The sequence below is a fragment of the Cryptomeria japonica genome, chromosome 4, assembly GCF_030272615.1.
Source record: "Cryptomeria japonica chromosome 4, Sugi_1.0, whole genome shotgun sequence".
Taxonomy (NCBI): domain Eukaryota; kingdom Viridiplantae; phylum Streptophyta; class Pinopsida; order Cupressales; family Cupressaceae; genus Cryptomeria; species Cryptomeria japonica.
The window spans coordinates 305,266,373-305,291,355 of NC_081408.1; positions in this window are offsets into that span (position 1 = coordinate 305,266,373).

Genomic DNA, 24,983 nt, shown 5'->3' on the forward strand with positions numbered 1-24,983 from the left:
AGGAGAAAAAGTAGCGCTCTGGTTGGCTAGGCGTGGGAAATCCGCGTCCTCTTGCAGGTCGATGAAGAGGGAGATGATGAGGGCGACCTGTTGTCTTAATCTCCCATCTAGAGGTTGAACACCCCCCTCATTTATGCAGACAAAAATCGCTAAAAGGCTGAGGAGAGGAAGGAGGATAGTAGTGCTATCTTCTTACAACTTGATTTTCAAATCGAATTCTAGCCAGCATGCTAAAGAAAGACGTCCCATCTTGTTTTATAATTCTTCAGGCTAAAATTCGATCCAAAATTCGTGGATCTGGATTGAGTGAAAACTAAGGTGAATGGGGAGTTGGAGCGAGGAGAACTAATTTAGATTGCCAGTTGAGAAAGCTAATCCGAAGTTTAAACTAGAGTTACGAGGAGTTTAACTCTTCAATCAAATTTCTAACTCATGTTTAAATTCAAATTTTAACTTTTGAAAATCACAAATTCAAAATTTTAATTAATATTATAATTTTATTTATTGATTTTAATATTTATTGTATTTAATCTTATTTAATTATTATTATTTGCATTTGTTTGTGCATAGGTTACATTTCGTGAGTCATTGTCGACGAGCTAGGAGACCCCTCCTCGGTCATATGTCCGCCTTCGACAATCGACCCTACATGCATCTCACATTTGACGAAAAGCGTCTGATCATCATGATACATAAAATTTCATAATAAAATTAATATTTCATTATGTTAATAATATCACATAATGTCGTTATTAGCATTAGTTTGCATCATAACTAACATCATAAAAAATATCATCAAGCACTTCAATTATCATCATAATATCAACATTTTATCATGTATAAATGTCTAATTTAATATAAAAATTACTAATCTAAATTTGGGTCGTGACATATATATTCATGTCATGGCTTTCCTCAAAGGCACAGTTCTTTGATTTATAGCCTTCAATGTTTTCATCATCAAACATTATCACATTATCAAATTTATGCTTTAGATTTGTAATCTTGGCTTTCTTTGTCTTCTCATCTCCTTCAAATACACTCTTCAGCGTGTCCCAAATTTCTTTAGCTAAGACACTGTGAATTTTCCGAACACTGCATCATTCAAGCAAGTTACAATTACAAAAATAGCCTTTGCATTACTCTCATATGCTTTGATTTCATCTGGAGTTGTAGGACCATTCTATGGAGTAGTATAACCCTTCTCAATGCTTTCCAAATCTCAATCGATATAGTAGCCAAATGATACTCCATCCTAGGACCATTCTATGGAGTAGTATAACCCTTCTTAATGCTTTCCAAATCTCAATCGATATAGTAGCCAAATGATACTCCATCCTTTCTCTCTAATAAGAATAACTTGCACCATCAAACTTTGGAGCCTTGAATGTATACAATCATGTGCCATGCTAGATCTTCCTCAAGAGGTTAAGCTTCAAAAGTGGAACCTCACTCAAATACCAATTGTTGAACACACCACAAGACTAGGAGGGGGTGTGTGAATCAACCAGGACCTTAAGCACTTAAATACTGATCTTCAAACTTTAAACCATGAGCATTTAATCACAACACAAATAAATCATGAAATTATGAAGCACAACAAACACATGAACACAAACACAACTATTGGTCTTTCCTCACGAAGGTCCTTTAGCTTTTGGCTTCTCTAACAAATGTGTGGACCTCTTCAAGCAGCTCATCTCCTTTGCCTCCTTTGCTGTTCTTGTTAACGGATTTCCCTCCTCCTTCTTTAAAGCCTCCAGAGGACTAAGGCAAGGGGACCCCATCTCCCCTATCCTCTTCATTATTATGGTTGAATGTTTTGGTAGGTCCATGGAAAGTATGGTGACTAGAGGTATTTTTAAAGGTCTCCAACCTTCCTTTGCTAATCATACTTGCTCCCACGAACAATTTGTGGATGACACCATTGTTATGGGGGATTCAAGCATTTCAGAAGCTAGAATCCTGAAGGACACCCTTTGTAAGTTTGCTTCTGCTTCTGGCCAACTTATCAACTGGGTTAAAAGTGAAGTGTTTTTCATCAACACTCATGAGAGAAGACAACATAGAATCAACAAAATTCTGGAATGTCAGACTGCTGATCTTCCTGCTACTTATCTTGGTCTCCCCCTGGGCATTGCTCCACCTAATTTCTTTTGGAGTTCTCTGGTGGATAAATTTCAAAGAAAGCTTGTTGGTTGGAAAGGTTCTCTCTTAAGTCAGGCAAAGCTTGCTAGTTGGAAAGGTTCTCTCTTAAGTCAGGCTGGCAAGCTGCAACTTCTTAAAGCATCCCTTCAAAGCATTTCTATTTATGCCCTTAGCCTCTTTAGAATTCCAGTTAAGTATGATGATGCTATTGAGAAAATTCAAAAAAAAATTCTTTGGTCAGGGGTTGAGGAAAAAAAAAGAATGGCATTAGTGGCTTGGGACAAGATTTGCATATCAAAAAGTAAAGCTGCCTGGGCCTGAGGAGAATGCAAACCCTCAATGAAGCTCTTTTGTCTAAACAAGTTTGGAGACTGTTCCACTCTGACAGTGAATGGTGTAAAATTTGGAGAAGCAAGTATCCTCTTTTGTCTTCCTGTCTTCTCTCTTTCATCAATTATGATTTCAGTATTAATGGGTCCCATATTTGGAATCATGCCTCTAAGTGTAAAGACAACATTGCTAAAGGGGTGAAATGGAGAGTTGGTAATGGTAGGAAAGTTAGATTTTGGGAGGACCCCTGGTTACGTGATAAGCCTTTGATTGAAATCCCTGATTGGGCCCCTTTTGCTGCCCCCTGTATTAGAGTCTTTGGGTCCTTGGTTGAGGGGTATTGGATAGGTGATAAATGGCAGAACATTGAAAGTATCCACCCTGACCTTATCAATCTTAAGAATCATCTGTCTTTTGCCTGGTTGAACAATGAGGAAGATTCTCTTATTTGGAAATATGAACCTAAAGGCAACAATATTGTCTCTTCAATGTATGGTGTTCTTTCCCTTACCCCCTCAGAGAATCCCTTTTGGTCTAAACCTTGGATAAAGGGTCTTATCCCTAAGATCAATTTTTTCTATTGGACAATTCTTCAAAACAAAATTTTGATCTTAGACAATCTAAAGGTTAGGTTTTTTCTTCCCAAATAGGTGTGCTTTATGCCTTGAGGAGGAAGAATCTGTGGACCATTTGGCTATCCACTGTTCCTTCACTGTTTCAATTTGGGAAAGATTTCTTAAGAATTTTTGTATGGAATGGGTGTTTCCTAACTCTATTCGAGATTTGTTTCATTCTTGGAGTTATCATTGGTCTAACCCTACTTTGAGATCTTTGTGGCAGCTATCACTCCCTCACATCCTGTGGGGGATCTGGAAAGAAAGGAACAATCGCATCAGGGACACTTCTCTCACCCAGGTTGTTGTTTTCCAGAAAATTCAAAGGGCTATTATGGAGAATATTAGGATCATTAGGGATCCATGCAATTCTGCCAACCCCATGGAAACTTACATTTTCAACTCCTGGAATCTAAAGAATGTTGTTAATATTGATCCTAAACAAAACAAGAGACTAGAAGCAAGATGGCACTCTCCCCCTCATGGTTGGCTCAAAATCAACTTCAATGGAGCTGCCAAAGGCAATCTTGGCCCAGCAGGATGTGGTGCAATTCTCAGAGATGAAAATGGTAGTTGTAAGGAAATGATTGCTCTTGGACTATAGGTTGCCAAACTAACCACATGGCGGAAGCTATGGCTGCTCTCTAAGGCATTCTCCTAGCTAAAAGATGGAACTGTCCCTATTTATGGATTGAGGGGGATTCTAATAACATCAACAAGTGCCTAAAAAGAACTTCTAAGCCTTCATGGACTATCAACAACATAATAAAGGCTGCTAGAGATCTCATCAACACCTTCGATAAATGTTTTATTTCCCACATTTACCGTGAAGCTAATGGTCCAGCTGATTAGGCAACCAACGTGGCGGTCAATCACAACAATATGGTTACTTGGAAGTGTGAAGAGGGTCTCCTCAATGATGTCAGATCGATCATTTTCATGGATCGATATAATAGTACCCCAAAGATCATAAATGGACAAAATAATGATTAAACGGATTAATAGGAGGGCTATGAATAATTATCATTATGTCAGTACCATTTATTAAAAGACAAATGCCACCTTTTCCCACTTTTTTTGGGTATATGTGGTCACTTCGAAAAATTTCTTTCCTATAGCTTTCTGCAACTGTCGGCCTTCTGTTTTGAAAAGCAAAAAAATGGGAGGAAATAGACATCGCTATGAACCCAGCAACTGCAGCAACTGCAAGGAGTGGAAACAGAAGGAGGTATTTTGGAACATCTTGCAGAAGGGAAGGTTTATGAAGTTTATGGAGAGGCTCCATGGGAGGGGCGCCACAATCACTAATGTTTTCTGCAAAAACTGGAGGAAGGGCACCCTGAAGATGGGAGATTGAACAATCTCAATTGATGAAGACCTCATCGCTCAGGTCACGGGTCTTTGCAGGGAAGGAAGCAATTACTACAAAGACGAAAAACTGAGCAAGGAGGCAATTGAGCGATACCCCGAAACGACAAAGGAGAAGAAGTGCTTGGTAAAGCTAAGTAAAACCTACTACCCGCCTAGGGCATTTGTTAAGCCGTGGAGGGAGGTTCTATTTGCTATTATGTGTTACATTACCTTGGATGGCAGATTCACAAAAGTGTATGGCTATCATTTTGTATTGCTTAATCATTTCAGGTATGATGAAAAAGTTAATATTCCATATTTCCTACTGTGTTCAATGAATGCTACCATCAAAGCCCATAGAGAGAACCCTATGGGTGATACAACCATGCATCAAGGTCTTATGGTGTTAATTTATGACCATTTAAAAGCTAACCAAGTTGCCTGTCCCCAGCCTTCTATCTCTGAGTTTGAGGAGGAAGGGTCGGCTTCTGGTTTTTCTATGGGTGAGGAGTCTGAAAGTGATTCGATGAGTGAGTCAGAGGAGAGTCTGGAAGACTTTGAAGCTAAAATTGGTAAGAAAAGAAAATAGGTGAGTACCAAGCCCTCCTCTTCTAAGGGTAAGGAAAAAACTAAAGAAAAGGTTTTCTAGATCCGCTGCTCCTTGAAGGAGGTCTCTGAGGATTCTGAGAAGGATGAACCCCAGTCTCCTCGGAAAAAGAAAATTAAAACTTCCATTCAGATAAGGAACAAACAGAAGAGGCATGATGATTATGATATGGAATTGGAGGATAAAGTGCAAAGAAAGGATCCTGACGTTGACCAAAAATTGGAGGAGGAGATCACAAGGGAAGGTTTTTATCAAAGGGTTGGTGGAAATGTTGATAAGATCACTAGTGGCGACGTCCCCAAAAATGAACAGGACAATCCTGGTGAGAAAACCCCCCCTTCAAATCCTCCCACTAAGGGTTTGAAAGGGTTTATGGACACCATCGATTGGTTAATTAACAATTACAAGAAAGTTGTGGAGGATAATAAGAAGCTGAGCCACAGGGTCCAAATTCTGGAGACAATCAGTATTGGTGAAAGCAAATCAATGGCAAAATATGTTGAGGATTTGAGTAAAATTGGTGCCAGAGCCGAAGAGATGAGAGATTCCTTCAACCCTAGGTTTGAGCAAATTGAGAAGGCCCTAACAGAGATAAAAACCAATGACAATGCTATGGACCAGAGAATGGCAGAAACTGACAGCAAGTTCAACAAAATTGAAAAATGCCTCAAATGCATTGCTGAACAAAGCTATAACATTTTGAAGGCCTCGACTGACAATACCAAAATTCTCATCAGCAAACTGGAGAACAAGAAGGATTCCCTGGAGCTGGAACCTGACATTGAAGGTATGGAAGAAGTGCAAGGACCTAGAACGAGGACCACAGGCAAAAAGAAGGAGAAGAAGCCAAACAAGGATATGGAAGAACTTAAAGTTGTTTCAGCAAACTATGACCAGCTGATCAATAAGGTGGCTGATCTTCTTAAGTCTTTATAGTTGTTGTTTGTCATTTTAGCCTTTTCTCTTGTTTTTCCACTTTGTTGTTCCTTTCTTTAGCTGTCCATTCGGTTTACTGGCCTTTTTGCCAATCTTTTTGTAAGTTGTTTCTATGCTTGTCTGGATGCTTTTTGATGAACTATCTTTTTCATTTTTAATCTAAACAAACACATAAACACCATATTTACGTGGAAAACCCAAACAAGGAAAAACCACTATGAGAATCAAACTCACAATATAAATGTAATTTGTTATGTTGTTTCCTCTAGAACTCTTTGCTCCTGAGAGGAGTTGTAGAACTAAGACACACAACCTTGGGGAAAGATACAAATGTCTTGCAAGGTTGAAACTCATTATTTTAGGGCAAGATGCATAAAGTGACCAAAAGACTCGATTGTCTTTCAACAAAGAAAGGAATAGCTGAATTGGAATGAACAAGATCTCCTGATCATGAAATTGAATTTGAATTATTATTTCAAGTGATCAATATCATGGAAAACTCTTTTGATTTCAAACACAATCTCTAAACTCTGTCACACTGAGAATATCATCATCAAAGCTCTTCACTATAGTCTTTTACACATCTCCAATACCGAATTTTCTTGGAGATATTTCACACCTTCTGCAAATCAATTCACATTCATTCCACACTCTCACTTACACATCCACACTCCTTTATATACAAGATTAATCATCAAAACCTTAACAAGGTTTACCACAAATAAAATAGACAATATTACATAAATTTGGCCACCAGACAAAAAACGTCCATTTTGGTCCACTCCAAGAGATAGAGAGGACCCAAAAACATTACAATACAACATTTCCAAATGATTCCAATGAACTGCACACGCAAAAACATCTTCCAAGTTCGACATCAAATGAAACGTGAAGATAAACATTAAAGCACCTTAACTAGTCGGCCAACAAGCAAATCTCCAAAGCAAATTACATAATGCAAATCTACACACACCATGGTGAGACCCAAAACATTAAACAAACTCGTCCTCCAAAGAAAACCCAAACCAAAAGAGTGTGATCAAAGTAGTATACAATGTCATAGTCAACTGGAGACTAGAATAGCTAACAACATTGAACTCAAAACCTCATAACTCCACTTGTCAATCAAGTTACCACTTGAAAATTGAACTAGAACATTGCACATACCACATGAACAAATCCTCCAAACTATAGAACTTCAATCCACATATTTGGAAGCCACTTGGAATACTCTGGACCTATTTTGACAGACAACCTTACTATCAAAAGCATCAACAACCAACCCTGCTAATAGAGTAATAGAGGACCTGCAAACCTGATAGTGTAATATGCATATAACATAGATATGATATTCAAAACCACAACATATAATCTTCACATACCAAAGGAACACAAGGTATTCTTCTACTAGGACATTAAAAACTTTTTCCTGCATATATATTGTTTCCTACATATTCAAACTTCTACTGCATCAACCTTACATATAAATACTCTTTCCTGCAAATTGGAACTTCCATCAACATCATACCTAAACACATAAATACTCTTTCCTTCATATTAGAACTTTTACTATATCATCCTTACTTCAACATCTATGACAACTCAAGACCAGTTGAAAAATTAATGACAACACAAGACAGGTTGAAATCAATGACAACATAAGATAGGTTGACATCAATGGAAACACAAGACAAATTGACATCAATGACAACACAATACAACAACTCAAGTTTTCAACACATCCATTATTGAAAAGAAGATGGAACAAGAATACACAACACTCTCATAGAGGCATCTCTAATAGGAAATCTCAAACCCAAACTCAACTAACTGATCAAACATACCCCTTAGACTAACATCTTGTACACCAACAAGATACCTTTGATAAGCATCCTCATCCTGGTATGCCCTACCCGTAGCAGCATCCTACTTAGCTCTAAGTTGATCCCTCTCAACAATAAGAGCTTCTCGCTCTGGTATCCATGACTCCTACTCCTCAATATGTAAAACCCTATTAGTTGCTTGATCTACCTCTAACTAGCCCACCTATTCCTACATCTCTGTAATAAGATGCCTTTGGGTCCACAACTCTACTCTCGATACACCAAGATCAAAAGCATCCTCTACATCCTTTCCCACATCAACATCTTGCATCTCATTATCATCACTATCTTCATCTCCATCAGAACTAGAACAATCTAAATCATCACCCTCCAAATTGTCATAATCACTATCTTGTTGTCAAATTGGCCTTCAAATCAAGAATTTTCTCTCGATTTCCCAAGGGGGCACCATATTACCCTGTCGCCACTGGGGCATATTGGAGATATATTTTATCAGCTTTTATTTGAAACAATGGTTGAAAACACATTGTCTCAAAGAGGGGAAAATTGTAAACAACTAGAATTTTCTTGTTCTTGTGAACATTAATTTTACTAATTATTCCTCTTTGTTAATTAAATAATTTTAATTATTTAATTAATCAAACTTTATTCTTCTAAATTTACATTATTCCTTTGTTTCAAATTCATAATTCAAATTTCCCTTTACATTTCATTATGAAATAATCTTTCCTCTTCTAATATTAATTAAATAATTTTTAATTAATCACCATTATTTATGTTGTAGTCACATAAATCTGTCCACTTAATTAAATGAATATTTAATATTTATTTGATTATTTAACCATCAATTAATAATTAATTAAATTAATATATTTAATTAATTCATCTTAACCCTCTTCTCCTATTAATTAAATAAATTATTCAATTTATTTGATTTAATTCACTTAACCAAATTCAGACCATTAATTAAATAAATAAATCATATTTATTTAATTAAATCTTCTCTCACATTTAAATAAATTAATATTTATTTAAATCCCCCAAAATCCCACCTCTCACATTTAAATAAATAAATCATTTATTTAAAATCACCTTTATCCTCCACCCACTTGCATTTTCCTACAAATGCAAGTTGCACAATTATTTTAAATAAATAATTTATTTAAATCACCTTTATCCTCCACCCACTTGTATTTTCCTACAAAAGCAAGTTGCACAACTATTTTAAATAAATTATTTATTTAAAATCCTATTTATCCTCACCCACTTGAAACCTTTAATGGTTTCCCTTAAAGTAGTCAAACTTGATGGCTTTAAAGTCTTCAAACTTGATGGCTTCCTTCTATAGTCTTCTTAAGACTTTAATGGTTTTCCTTAAAGTCTTCAAGCCTTTAATGGTTTCCCTCAAAGTCTTCAAGCATTTAAATCCTTTATCTTCATTTTCTCATTTAAATAAATTAATATTTATTTAAATATTTATCCAAATTCAACTTACACCATTTAATTGAAATAAATGATTTTATTTTAATTGAAAATACCAAAATTTCTCCCACTTGCATTTTCCTACAAAATCCACGTGCATGCCTAAACCCCTTCTAAATTCTTCTAAACCCTTCCTAATTAGCCTAATCCATCCCCTAAATATTGTCACATTCCTAAGCAAATTGGAGTCACTTCTCAAAGACTCCAAAGTCTTTGAAAAGCAATTAATGCTTTGTGTGTTCAACAAATTAACCCTCAAAGTCTTGGATAACCTTTGAAAGCTTCCAACCTTCAACCACTAAATGGCTCAAAGTCTTGGATAACCTTTGAAAGCTTTCAACCTTCAACCACTTAATCCCCAAAGTCTCCAATAACCATTAATGGTTAATTCAACCCTCCCACATGGTTAAAACATTTGTTTTGACTCAACCTCTACCCAACCCAAAGGTCTCATCAGGCCATTAATGCTTTGACCATGATTATCTCTTAAACATTTGCACAAAGGTTTATCCTTGGATTAACTCTTAATCCAATGGGTAATCTTAATTTAGACTTGACCCTTACCTTCTAGATAACCATGAGGTCTTCTCAGGCCTTTAATGCCTCCAACCTCTTCTCTCAACCCAATCCTATGTTGAAACTTGTCACCATTTTATTGGTGCCAATTGTGCACATGGATCCCCAACTTTCAATCCTAACCCTTGTTAAGATTGCTCAATCTTAACCCTTCATTTCCCTATTTCTTCTATAAATAGAACCCTTCTCCTCAAGCAAAAGGAGAAGCATTTTAGAGTATTGTTGTTATACTGGCATTAGCATAGAGCTTTTTCATAGCATCACTATCTACTCTAGCATAGTATTTAGCTTTTCATTTCATATTTGAAGCTTAGTATTAAATCTCAATCCTCCATAAGCATCCATAGTGCAAAAAGCTGCTGAGAGCTACACTCATTTGGGACTTGGAGAGGAGAGGAACAAGGGAGGAGCAACTATGAGCATCTTGATTAGCTATTTCATTTTATGTTTATATGCTTTCTATTTCATGCTTAATATCTCTCTTGATATGCCTGTTTAGGATAATCTTTTGTTGCTAACACTAACGTTTGTTTCTTGTGCTCTTGTGTGTGTTGCCATCAAACATATTTTCTAATCCTTTTTGCAGAGCATCATTTGGTGAACCCGACGTGAATCGAACACGCAACCTTCATCAATTTTTTTTTTTTAACCAATAACATGTTTGAATGTTGAAAATGTCACACAGGTTGCGATTTTGACACTGTTTTGGTGCGTTTGGCATTATTTTGGCGCTATTCCCCCTGTTTCAGTGCTTTTCCCTTCTCTGTCTTTCCCTCTCTTTTAATACGTTTGTGTTAAATAGTGCCTCTGTTCAAACGCAGACTAGCGCTATTGTAACAAAACGTTGTACAAATCACTTTGTAACCAAAAAAAATAAAAAACCAAAAAAAAATAAAAAAATTTAGGCTTGTAGAAGCCCACCAAATAGGTGGATTTTACTAACTATTTTTCTCTTTTGTGCAGATTTAAATTAGATTAAAGAGTAGATTTATATTTTTTACTAACTTGTTTTTGAAGTTGGTTTTAAAAATGAATTCACTTTTTATTTTGGTTTAAAATTAACTTCACATTTCAAATTTGGGCTTTTGAAAAAGAATCACACATTTGTTTGGGGCTATTAAAAAGAATTTCATTGTTCAAAGGTAAAAAGAACCACAAACTTATACAAAAACAACTTTTTTTTTTTTTTTTGCAAGTTAGAAAACAAACTTCGTTTTGGTGCTTAAAATCAACAAGGCAAATTTTATTTCTTGCATCAAGATAAAACTCACAATCCACACTTCCATTTTTGGTGCAAATAAAATTCACAATCAACTTGTCTCATTTTCAAAGCAATTTTACTTCATGCAAACGTGTTTTTCATTAAGTTGACCAGGATTTTCAAATTCTAGTTTACTCAAACAATTGCCTTTGAAAATTAAAAAGAACACCATGATTGTTGGAGCAACATCTCCAAATAGTTAGATCACATTGCAATGATAGATTAAAAAGAACAAGTGTTTTTCGTGCTTGGCACACTTGTGCAAAGAGTTGGTCGAGTGGTCCTACTTCTAACACACACTATCCTCTCCCTTGGCTTTCGTGGTCCTAGGTGCAAGAGAAAAGTGTTAGTAGCACTCAAAATTTTATCTTTTTAAGAGAGGCCTGCCAAGAGACACATCACTCTTGGGAACGACCTTGAGCGGTAAATCCTTCGAGCCGCTATAGAAATCAGGTGTGAGCGAAAGCTGTAGCCTTGGGTATAGCTGTTCCTACAGTGTAACTGGCCGAAAGGACAAATGGGCCCCACCACCAGTTACAAGGCTCTTAAGTGAGTCACTGCAGAATGAACTTATGTCCAAAAACATCGAACATGACTAAACACCTTTAAGTAGTAGCCCACCCATTCTATTGATTGAGGATATTTGAGGTATAATTTAGTGCAAGAGCATAGATGGTTTTGCTCCCAAGATACTCACCATACATATTTCCTTGAGTAGAAACATAGCTTTTTGAAAGGTCACTTGTGGCTTGATAAAAGTGGTGACTCCCCCATCATAGGGATCATCTATTTGTTATGCTCGTGCAAGACTTAGTATATCACATCCTTACCTGCCACGACGGGATTCATAAGGTATGTAGTACCAAAGTCGAAGAAATATCAAGATGTGGGCTAAATTTATCACAACTGGCCATTTGACCTTAGGGATAAAGAGTGTTTGAAGTGTGTTCGTTTTACAAACCTAGTGCAAATTGAGCCGACTTTAGGCTTTGGAATTACACCTTAAAATAAATCTAAAGGAAGGGTCAAAAACAAGTCCAAGGATTGGGTTGATCTAGACCCATACTCATTTGTGCCTTTTGAGGCAACATTCTTGTGTTTGTGTGCTTGCTTTGTTTTCTTGTCAAAGAAAAATCAGAAAATCAATCCCAAAAACAAAGTATTCATCCAACATCTGTCAACACAACTAAAAATACCAAAAACACAGTGCAAACAACAAAGAATCACATTTTATGACCATTCTTCACATCTTGCGAAAGAAGGAGTGTCATCAGAATATCACCTTGAAAAGAAGACCATTAAGCTCAAAGGCTTTGATCAAAACGAGGAAATTCTTCTATATCAATCGACAAATCTTTGTCTCCCATAGAGTCTTTCTACATCGCATGCGTCTATACCTTCAAGGTAAAACAAACGAGTTTGATTCAGAATCATTGAACCGCAGAGCTTTTATGCAATATAGAGCTCTGAGTTATCACAAAAATCAAGGAGGAAAGATTAATCCCAACTTCTTCCCAAACATCTGTATCACCTACAACATAGCTCGAGAAGTGCCACCAACGTCTGAAAGGGAAGAAGAAGAGTTTGTCCCATTTGTGACACAAAGTTTTTATTGAAAGTTGAAAACATTTTCATCCATCATCCCACTCATACATCATCACTTCATCATCAATCCATCCCAACTCTCAAAACATTAAGAGGTTCTTGTCCCACGATTCCTTTTTAGATATTGCTTGAAATCAAACATATCACATCACTTTTAGATTGTTTCTACATCTAGGATAAGCTCATCCTAAGAGACACATCTACGCAGGTTAAAACTAGTTCATGAGTGAATCCTCTCATTACTAGGTAGTCAAAATCTGTAACACATCTCAGATTTCTCTACACCTTATCACATCCAAAATCATCAAAACAAACAAGCAATTCAAAGAAAGAATTCTGGTTACATTTACCTTTAGAGTGCTAGAGATCTACAATCCACCAACCATCAATCTTTCATTTCATCACCAACTCATCATCATCTTCAATCAACTTCAAAACAAACTTGCAAACAAAATGGCTCAAACCCGATCACGATCAAGGCAACGAGAAATAGAAATTGAGGAAGAAGAGGACAACCTCAATGAATTTCAAGAAGCACTTGGAGGAAATGTGAATGATGAAAACCCAAGTACTCCCACTCCTTCAACAATCGAAAGGGTTCAGCATAACCCTCATTTTAACAGATTATTTGATGAAATACTAAGGAGCAATGCGGATTCTCACTTCTTAAGACTTGCTCAAGAAGGAGCCAAACTCCCCTCAGACTTTGATCTTGCCCAATTAAGACAAGCATCAGAAAGACAAAGTCACCATGAGGAGGAAAGGCGTAGAGATCCCATCAGATATAACATTCCTCGAGGTAACCCACCACCTCCTCCTCCAAATGAAATAGAGATGTTGCGGCAACAAGTCGAGAATCTCGCCCAACAACTTCATAGTGGTGTTAAGACCAATCAATTCTCACTTAACGACATCTGTCCCTATCCTTTTGATAGGAATCTTTATATGCCACCCTTTCCACGCGGGTTCGAAACACCCAAATTTGAAAAATATAGAGGAAAGGGGGATCCCCGTGATCATGTCCGAGAATTTCATTCCGCTTGTCTTGAAGTGGCTTATGAGGACACATACCTAATGCGCCTTTTTCCCCAAAGCTTGGGAGGAACCACCACATCATGGTTTTCCCGACTACCAGGTGGCATTAGAACATTTGAGGAACTCATCCAGAAGTTCCTATCTCATTACTCTCATAATATTGAACGCGACATCACCATGGCTGATCTATGCAACACCAAACAAAAACCAGGTGAATTATTCTCAGTATTCCTGCAACGATGGCGCCAAATGTCTAGCAGACATTCTCTTCAGTTACCTGAACGAGAACTAGTGGAAATTTTCATTTCCAACTTAAACGAAGAAATGGAATTTCACCTGGATGTCAAAGATACCGATTCTTTTAACGATATGATCACCAAAGGTATAAAGTGTGAACGGGCACTCATCAAAAAAGGACTCATCAAAATCTTTAATGAACCCAAAGATGGTCCTCGCCCGCGCTTCAATAGTGATAAACCAAACTTCTGGAACAAGAATAAGAATATCGTCAACGATGGGGTTGTGGATGCTCGGACTGTCCAAAATGCACAACCTGTGGTTCGGTTTGCAGGACAAAATCCTCCACCTCAAAATAACACAAATGTTCCTCTTAATCAAGGTCGCATCACATCTCATGATGAACCAAGACCCCGTCCACAAAAACAAAAACGCACATACACTCCCTTAGGGGAACCCATTGAAACAGTGATGCGACAACTCATTTCTCAGAATTTGATCACTTTACCTAAGTTATCAAATTATGAGCCTCAAGTCAAACCGGCATGGTGGAGAGATACTGAACATTGTGAGTTCCATCAAGGAAGAGGACATAAGACAAGTAATTGTCATCGATTGAAAGATCTCATTCAGGATCTTATTGACCGAGGAGAAATTGAAATTGAAGGACATGACCCAAAAACAACCAATAATGATCATCAGATGTTCAAGAATCCACTTCCATCACAAGATCAAAGGGGTCCTTCCACTTCCAGACGAGGTCCTGATACCACTGATTATACGCAGGCTGCGTATAATTACACTGTCAATCACCTGTATGATGCCAGTGAACAAATTGCAACTATCACCTTCAAAAATTCCACCTCAAATTGCAATGTTGTTACGCGTCGCGGCAAAGTTACCATCAAGGCAGCTCCACAAGGCACCACCTCCATCCCAAAGCAGTACAATCTTGTGGAACAATTAGACAAAACCCCTGCGCTCATATCCATTTTAGAACTACTGCGCCTATCACCATCTCATAAAACTATCTTGGATCAAGCACTCCAAGAGGCGTCAGTCCCTGCAAACTTGAATACGGACCAGTTTCAAGCCATGGTTGGAAATCTAAAGTCATCACCTTGTCTCACTTTTTCCGAAAGTGACAACTCTTCTTTCCAACAACCTCATAATGCTTCGCTACACATTGAAGGCTTTGTCAACCAACACAGGATCAAGCAAGTCTTGATAGATAATGGAGCAGGCCTAAACATTTGTACACTACAGTTGGTCACAGCATTGGGATATGCAATAGAATCAGTGGATCCTCGCAAGAAGATCACCATCAAGGCCTATGATGATGCAGAGCGTTCATCCAAAGGAGCGGTGGTGCTACCAATCCGAGTGGGCCCTGTGGTAAAACACATAATTTGTCAGGTTCTGGACCTTCCTCTGCCATATAATCTATTATTAGGGAGACCTTGGATACATGCCATGCAAGCCGTTCCATCTACCTACCATCAATGTATCAAGTTCCCACATAACGGTGCAGAGATCACAATCCTGGGCGACGCAAATCCCTTTGCATTTTGCCATAATATCAGCCATCAACCAGAGATTACTGTTCCTAATAATAGGGAAGCCATTTCCTCCACATCATATGTAAATCCCGCCTCTCTTGCCAGTTCAAAGACTCCTATACCCAAGCAATAAAAGCTTAAGATGAAAATCGCAGAGGAAGGTCCTGGAGAATACAACTTGAGTCAGCTCTTTTGTGTGGGACAAATGCCCACTTCTCCTAGAACACATGGTAAACCACAGCAGTTGCTCCAGCAACCACTAATCACGCCTGCATGTGCCTTAAAGCCTTTCATTCTTGGAAAGAGTCAAGAGGAAGAGACACAAGATGAGGACCTAGCGGACTGGATCTATAAAGATCTCATCACCACTGACAAACCGCAAGTTACACTTCCTACGGAACAATATGGCAAAGGCCTCCTCATTATGCAAAGAATGGGATATGATGGTCAGAGTGCTTTGGGATACTGCAAACAAGGACGACACGAACCGCTGCTACCAGAATTCAAGCCCAAAGGTAATACAGGCCTAGGCTTTGAAAAAGAGATCCTTCCTAAACTCAGATTTAAAGGAAAACCTAGCAAACCATTTTGCCCACCTACTGTAAAGAGGACACCTTTCATAATCAAAGCACCATCAAGCAATATTGTCACTGCCCCATCGAGGCTCACAAACCCACCGCAACCGTCATCAGTGCCAAAAATCCCACCAATCGAACTAGTAATCCCATCCACAGCAGTCATCACATCAATAAAATCATTCGCAGCCACAACTATATTGGAACCCGTAGTAGCATCTATGGCACCAGCCATTCCAATAGAAGCCACTAAATCAACACTGTCGATACTTCCAGCGACAAAACCTTTAAACCCCATCACAGTTCCTGCAGCACCGATCACCTCAAAGGTACATAAACCAATCACACCTGCAGTATTCAACTCCAGCGACATCCCAGTATGGTATAGCAATCGGATGCTGGAAAGTGATTCAGAGACCGACTCACATGAGTGGGAATTTGATTCTGTACAGCTTAACACTTCAGATGAGGAAGACACATCACCACCTCCACCCCGCAAAGACATCCCTGTTTACGGAGAAGCACAGATAAAGACCACTTGGGTACCTGAGCTGGAAACATCTTCCACAGACCCTACGTCTCATCCTACGCCTGATTCTGACAGGGAGAGTACCATCAACGACCTTCACCACACTGTCTTAACCCTCACTGATACATCTCCCGCACTTAACTTAATCGATGAAGTAATGCCCATTATCCACCCTGAACTCATTGAATGGAACCAACCAAATCCCCCATGTCTTGACCTCTTCCAGAACGATGAGGCTATCATTGACTTTTTGGAATTAAGGGATAATCTACCAAGCGGGGATCACAAAGCTGGATTCGCCATTGAACTTAATAGCGCAGCATACTTCGGGGCGGATGCCAAACCCTTCAGCTGCAAAAATATAACAATAAAACATGGATCTTCCAGTGAAAACCACACTGTGGCACTATTTGATCCGACAAAAGTAAAAAGAAAGAGCGTATCCAATGGTGAAAACCTCTCTGAGGCGCCTGAGGATGAAGGGTTTGACATCCTCCCTGCTAGTACACAACAGGAACGATCAACGATTCTTATCGAGGAAACCAAAGAATACAATGTGGGGACTCCTGAAAATCCTCATATTATACATCTGGCATCCCTTCTCACTCCAGAGGAACAGCCTAAATTTATAGAGTTCTTCCAAAAGCGTCAGATCAACTTTGCATGGTCATATGCAGACATGCCTGGGCTTGATCCTGATTTAGTCATGCATCATCTCACAGTAGCAAAAGGAGCCAAACCTGTCAAGCAGAAGCTTCGTAAGATGCATCCTCAGATTGCCGTGCTAGTCAAAACAGAACTCAAGAAACTCCTGGATGTTGGTTTCATTAGACCAATTGATTATGCAGAATGGATCTCCAATATTGTGCCTGTCGGCAAACCAAAAGGGGGCATCCGCATTTGTACAGACTTCAGAGATCTGAATAAGGCATGTCCTAAGGATGACTTCCCTCTACCAAATATCGACATCATAGTAGATTTGACAGCAGGACATGCCATGCTTTCACTCATGGATGGCTTTTCAGGATACAATCAAATAAAGATCGCACCAGAGGACCAACATAAGACAGCCTTCACATGTCCATGGGGCACATACTGCTGGAATGTAATGCCTTTTGGTCTAAAGAATGCAGGAGCAACCTATCAAAGAGCAATGACCACCATCTTCCATGACATGATGCATACTATAATGGAAGATTATGTGGATGATTTACTAGCAAAATCACTTACTAGAGAAGGACATCTTCACATCTTAGATAAAATCTTTGATAGACTGGAACAATACCATGTTCGACTCAACCCAAAGAAATGTGTCTTCGGAGTGACCTCCGGGAAGCTTCTAGGATACATTGTCTCAAGCAAAGGCATTGAGGTCGATCCAGCAAAGGTTAAAGCAATCATGGACATGCCACCTCCAAAGAATATCAGTCAGCTAAGAACACTACAAGGACGGCTTCAATCTATCCGCAGATTCATTGCACAATTGGCTGATAAGTGTCACCCATTCACACACCTGCTACACAAGAACATCCGCTTTCAGTGGGATGCTCGATGCCAGCAAGCATTTCAGACACTTAAAGACTATCTCATGAATCCACCATTGCTGATGCCACCAGATCCAAGTAGACCATTGTTACTCTATATCTCGGCAACAAGTACATCATTGGGTGTACTACTGGCACAACATAATGCAGAAGGCAAAGAATGTGCTATATACTACATCTCTCGCACACTGGTTGGCTATGAACTCAATTACACACCTATTGAGCGAGCTTGCCTAGCAGTAATCTTAGCAGCCACTAAATTGCGGCACTATCTGTTAACACACAAGGTACAACTCATCGCAAAAATTGATCCACTCAAGTATTTACTCAGCAAAGCAGCATTGACAGGTCGTTTGGCCAAATGGGTGATGATTCTAAGTGAATTTGACATCGAGTATGTGGACCGTAAAGCTATCAAAGGTCAGGTTATTGCAGATCAGTTGGCCGATGCACCTCTCATAGGTGATCATCCTCTCATTTCCAATTTTCCAGATGAAGAGATATTCATGATTACAGAAGCACAGTCATGGAAATTATACTTTGATGGTTCATACACTAGGCACGGCTCAGGGGCAGGCATTCTGTTTATCACACCTCAAGGTGATAGCATCCCGAAGTCTTACAGGCTCACATTTCCATGCACAAACAACATAGCAGAGTATGAGGCTTTGATCACAGGACTCCGATTAGCCATACAATGGAAATTAAAAGAACTGCAAGTATATGGCGATTCCCAACTAGTCATTCGACAAGCAACAGATGAGTATCAGACCAAAGATGATAAACTCATGCCATACAAGCAAATGGTGGACAATCTAAAGACATCATTTACTACTATCACTTTTGAGCAGATACCAAGAGATCAGAATCGAGCTGCTGACGCTATGGCTACCATCGCATCTCTACTAGATCTTCCACAGAATTCAACACGCTACGAGTTCTTGGTAGAACAACTTTGGATCCCGGCTTATGATATCCCCGAATCTGAAATGATATGTTGCCTTGTTGGTTCTGAATCCCCATGGTATGGTGAGTTCTACACCTATCTCCGCGATCACACCCTTCCTCCCAACCAATCAAATAACCAACGTAAAACCTTCATTCGCCAAACTGCTCGATATACCATTATTGCCGAAACCCTATACCGACGCGGTCTTGATGGTACTCTCCTTCGATGTCTGGAACAAGGTGAGATAACAAAGGCTTTGGAAGAGGTACATGAAGGAATTTGCGGGACTCATTCAAGTGGTCCATCACTCGCCAAGAAACTCTTGCGAGCTGGATATTATTGGCCATCTATGGAAAAGGATTCCTACTACTTTGTCAAAAAATGCAAGAAATGTCAAGTTCATGGCGACCTGATACATGCACCGGCCCAGGAACTGCAACCAATCACAACACCATGGCCTTTTTGTCAATGGGGTCTTGATCTTGTGGGTAAAATCCATCCATCTTCATCCAATGGCCATAAATTCATTATTACCGCCACCGAATATTTCACCAAGTGGATCGAAGCTGTTCCACTTACCCAAGTCACCGGCAAGCAGATCGCCTCATTCATCCTCAATTACATCATCTGCCGGTATGGTGTGCCCATGTCCATTGTCACAGATAACGGTCTTCCTTTCAAAAATCAGGATGTTCGTGAGCTTTGTGAGAAATTTCATATCCAACACCGCTTTTCCACTCCTTATTACCCACAAGGCAATGGTCAGGCCGAAGCATCCAATAAAAACATATTGAGGATCCTAAAGAAGACAGTCAATGATGCCGGCCATGATTGGCATGTTCAATTGAATCCAGCGCTATGGGCATATCGAACTAGCATTCGGACCCCTACAGGTGCAACTCCTTATTCATTGGTCTATGGTGCTGAAGCTATCTTACCTATTGAGGTCGAGATACCATCCTTACGAGTTTCATTGCACAATCTCATCGATGATGAAGCATACAGAGTATCTCGTCTTCAGGACTTAGAGTTACTAGATGAGAAGCGACAAGCTGCATACAATCACCTCAAAGCCTATCAGCAGCGCATGAGTAGAAGCTACAATCACCGAGTTAGATCTCGTACATTTGAGGTAGGTGATCTTGTTCTTCGAGAAAATCCTCGCAACCAACCAAACAGAGAACATCAAGGCAAGTTTGAATCAAACTGGTTGGGCCCATATGTTGTCACTGCTGTATTCGGGTCCGGGGCATATCAGTTGGCTACATCAGACGGAGAACCGCTCGCAGATCCAATCAATAGCATGCACCTCAAACGGTTTTATACCTAAGGTATACATATCAGAAAATATCAAAAACATTCAGAAAATGTCCTAAAGAAAATACAAAACCATTCAAAACAAAAAAAAAAGTAAAGAAAAATCATGCATCCAAACGGTGAACAACCACTCCGGTGGCACCTTGGGTAAGTGCGATGATGAAAACCTGGCAAACAGGCGCCACTCGTAAAGGCAATGGCTCCAGTATCTTTCACGCTCGTTGCGATCACATTCATACATACACACATCCATCCATCTAACCATGGCTTGTTATTTGATCTGTCATCCAAGAAAGTACTTCATGCGTCTAGCATCCCGCTTTTTCATAAATCATGTCCAACTTGGGGGCAATGCCCTTACAATCTAGATGATGGAAGTGGATTCTACATTACTGGTGATTCATTGGCAAAAACATTCAAAAATGTCTCACAAAATACAAGAACATTCAAAAATGTCTCGCAAAATACAAAAACATTCAAAAATGACTCACAAAATCCACAAACATTCAAAAACTATTACACAAAATCCAAAAACATCAAAAAACCATCGAAAATCACCCAAAAAAACATGACAACACCTTGTACATATTCATCCGATCAGATACAAAATACTCACACAAATGACCACTTATCACTCGACCAACACAATCAACATCAACAATCCAAACTGTCTTAAACAAGGATGCATCCTTCCTTACCAAAACAAAGACAAAAGTGACGTTTTCTTTGACAAGAAAATTATGTTAAGCTATCAAATGCTTGGTTGATTCGTGAGTAATTCATTTGTTTATCTGTATCGGGATCTTTCAGCATTGTTTTGTATCGTTTGCGCATTATTTCCAATGAAGTTCTGGGGCATGTACTAATGGTGTCTACGTGGGAAGTTCACTAGGCTATGTGATCTTATGCCAAATGCAATCATAGATCACTACGGCTTGCTGACTACAGCGTATACCTCGACCATATGAGCATGAACCATTACCAAGGATCCATATTCTTTTATTCTTTATGTATATATTGTTTGTTTGCAGGTACAATGCTCATTCTTTGGTTCCTCCTCATCCAATTTGGATAAAGGTTTTTATTTCTTAGTACGGTATGCACTTGTCTCAGGATATGATCAGCCTAAGATCAAGGAGGACGATCCAAGTCATGCATGAACGGAGATAATCCTTGTCTGTTCCGCAAGCAATACTCAGGTCAACTTGATCCATTATATCAAGTTGCTTGTATTAACTTGCTATATCAAAATCCATGTAAGAAATACTCTGGTCATCTTGAATCTTTATGTCAAGTTGCTTGTATTTTCTTACAACATTTTAAAGCTCAATGATGAAAAATAAAGCACCATGGATCCTCATTCCATCTCATCTGTATATATTGCATTTCGTTGCATTCCTCCCATCCATACATTCATAATAGTTGCATATCATGCATACATAGTCATAATAATGCATACTCTATTTTACTCATCTTCTTCCATAGGACTCGGTCCTAGTCCTCCATTTCTTCTATCTAACATCAAATCCCCCCTCACCCTCCTTATCTTGATCATCACCATCACATACCCTACATCGTGTCCCAATCAACTTAATCAAGCCATGTTCATCACCATCCATCTCTAAATAGGAGGGATTGTGTTTCCTATGCTAAGTCATCCAATAAGCCAAACAAGTTACTCTCTCTGCACAGATACATCGACTCCCACACACCTAGACTATCAACAGATACTCTGATCAAGTATCTTTGGGTCTCAACAGGTAATCGATCATGGTAATCCTAGACTACATCAGGCATTTATCATAATGACCTAGTCTCAACGGGGCTGCCATGATTCCCCACAACCATCCATCACATGCACACACTATCAATTGATCAACCAATCAAACACAATCCAACAGACAATTACATCAATTGTCTACGTCTCAACGAGTATTTTGCTTCATATACCTTGACTTCATCGGGCAATTACATCAATTGTCTAAGTCACCATCAGGTCACTTTGATTCACTTACTCAGACTTTATCATGTTCAAGCGACCAACTGACATCAACTGTCATGCTTTGACTTGACCGGGGCAATTAAACCGATTGCACCAGATTGTCCAAACAATTTTGATCAATTGTATAGCATCAATCCAAACCCCACACTACATCTGCTATGTATCTCTTGCATGACCTCAGGGTACTCGTTCGCTTGTTGTTTCTTCATATTCACTCCATTTTCTCCCATTCTTTCATCATTAGTTCTAATTTCTTCTATTCTACCTCCCCTCCGCTTTTCATTCTTTTTCGAGAGATCGCCCGATTTTTCAAAAAAATTCGGCCCATCCCTCGAGGGGGCATACCACCCATTAAATTTACATTTTATGGGGCATTTCTTCACACCTATTTTTCTTTCTTTGAAACGACGCGATAAACTGCACCGTCTCAAAGAGGGGCAAATGTAGTCACATAAATCTGTCCACTTAATTAAATGAATATTTAATATTTATTTGATTATTTAACCATCAATTAATAATTAATTAAATTAATATATTTAATTAATTCATCTTAACCCTCTTCTCCTATTAATTAAATAAATTATTCAATTTATTTGATTTAATTCACTTAACCAAATTCAGACCATTAATTAAATAAATAAATCATATTTATTTAATTAAATCTTCTCTCACATTTAAATAAATTAATATTTATTTAAATCCCCCAAAATCCCACCTCTCACATTTAAATAAATAAATCATTTATTTAAAATCACCTTTATCCTCCACCCACTTGCATTTTCCTACAAATGCAAGTTGCACAATTATTTTAAATAAATAATTTATTTAAATCACCTTTATCCTCCACCCACTTGTATTTTCCTACAAAAGCAAGTTGCACAACTATTTTAAATAAATTATTTATTTAAAATCCTATTTATCCTCACCCACTTGAAACCTTTAATGGTTTCCCTTAAAGTAGTCAAACTTGATGGCTTTAAAGTCTTCAAACTTGATGGCTTCCTTCTATAGTCTTCTTAAGACTTTAATGGTTTTCCTTAAAGTCTTCAAGCCTTTAATGGTTTCCCTCAAAGTCTTCAAGCATTTAAATCCTTTATCTTCATTTTCTCATTTAAATAAATTAATATTTATTTAAATATTTATCCAAATTCAACTTACACCATTTAATTGAAATGAATGATTTTATTTTAATTGAAAATACCAAAATTTCTCCCACTTGCATTTTCCTACAAAATCCACGTGCATGCCTAAACCCCTTCTAAATTCTTCTAAACCCTTCCTAATTAGCCTAATCCATCCCCTAAATATTGTCACATTCCTAAGCAAATTGGAGTCACTTCTCAAAGACTCCAAAGTCTTTGAAAAGCAATTAATGCTTTGTGTGTTCAACAAATTAACCCTCAAAGTCTTGGATAACCTTTGAAAGCTTCCAACCTTCAACCACTAAATGGCTCAAAGTCTTGGATAACCTTTGAAAGCTTTCAACCTTCAACCACTTAATCCCCAAAGTCTCCAATAACCATTAATGGTTAATTCAACCCTCCCACATGGTTAAAACATTTGTTTTGACTCAACCTCTACCCAACCCAAAGGTCTCATCAGGCCATTAATGCTTTGACCATGATTATCTCTTAAACATTTGCACAAAGGTTTATCCTTGGATTAACTCTTAATCCAATGGGTAATCTTAATTTAGACTTGACCCTTACCTTCTAGATAACCATGAGGTCTTCTCAGGCCTTTAATGCCTCCAACCTCTTCTCTCAACCCAATCCTATGTTGAAACTTGTCACCATTTTATTGGTGCCAATTGTGCACATGGATCCCCAACTTTCAATCCTAACCCTTGTTAAGATTGCTCAATCTTAACCCTTCATTTCCCTATTTCTTCTATAAATAGAACCCTTCTCCTCAAGCAAAAGGAGAAGCATTTTAGAGTATTGTTGTTATACTGGCATTAGCATAGAGCTTTTTCATAGCATCACTATCTACTCTAGCATAGTATTTAGCTTTTCATTTCATATTTGAAGCTTAGTATTAAATCTCAATCCTCCATAAGCATCCATAGTGCAAAAAGCTGCTGAGAGCTACACTCATTTGGGACTTGGAGAGGAGAGGAACAAGGGAGGAGCAACTATGAGCATCTTGATTAGCTATTTCATTTTATGTTTATATGCTTTCTATTTCATGCTTAATATCTCTCTTGATATGCCTGTTTAGGATAATCTTTTGTTGCTAACACTAACGTTTGTTTCTTGTGCTCTTGTGTGTGTTGCCATCAAACAGATTTTCTAATCCTTTTTGCAGAGCATCATATGTTAATTAAATAATCTTTATTATTTAATTAAATCAATTTCTACTATTCTCCCATAATTAAATAATTACACCAAATTATTTAATCATCTAACAATGTCTTCTCAATTAAATAAATTTCCTAAATTTTTTATATCTGTGAGATTTTGCCAAGATCTAGAGGCAATGGA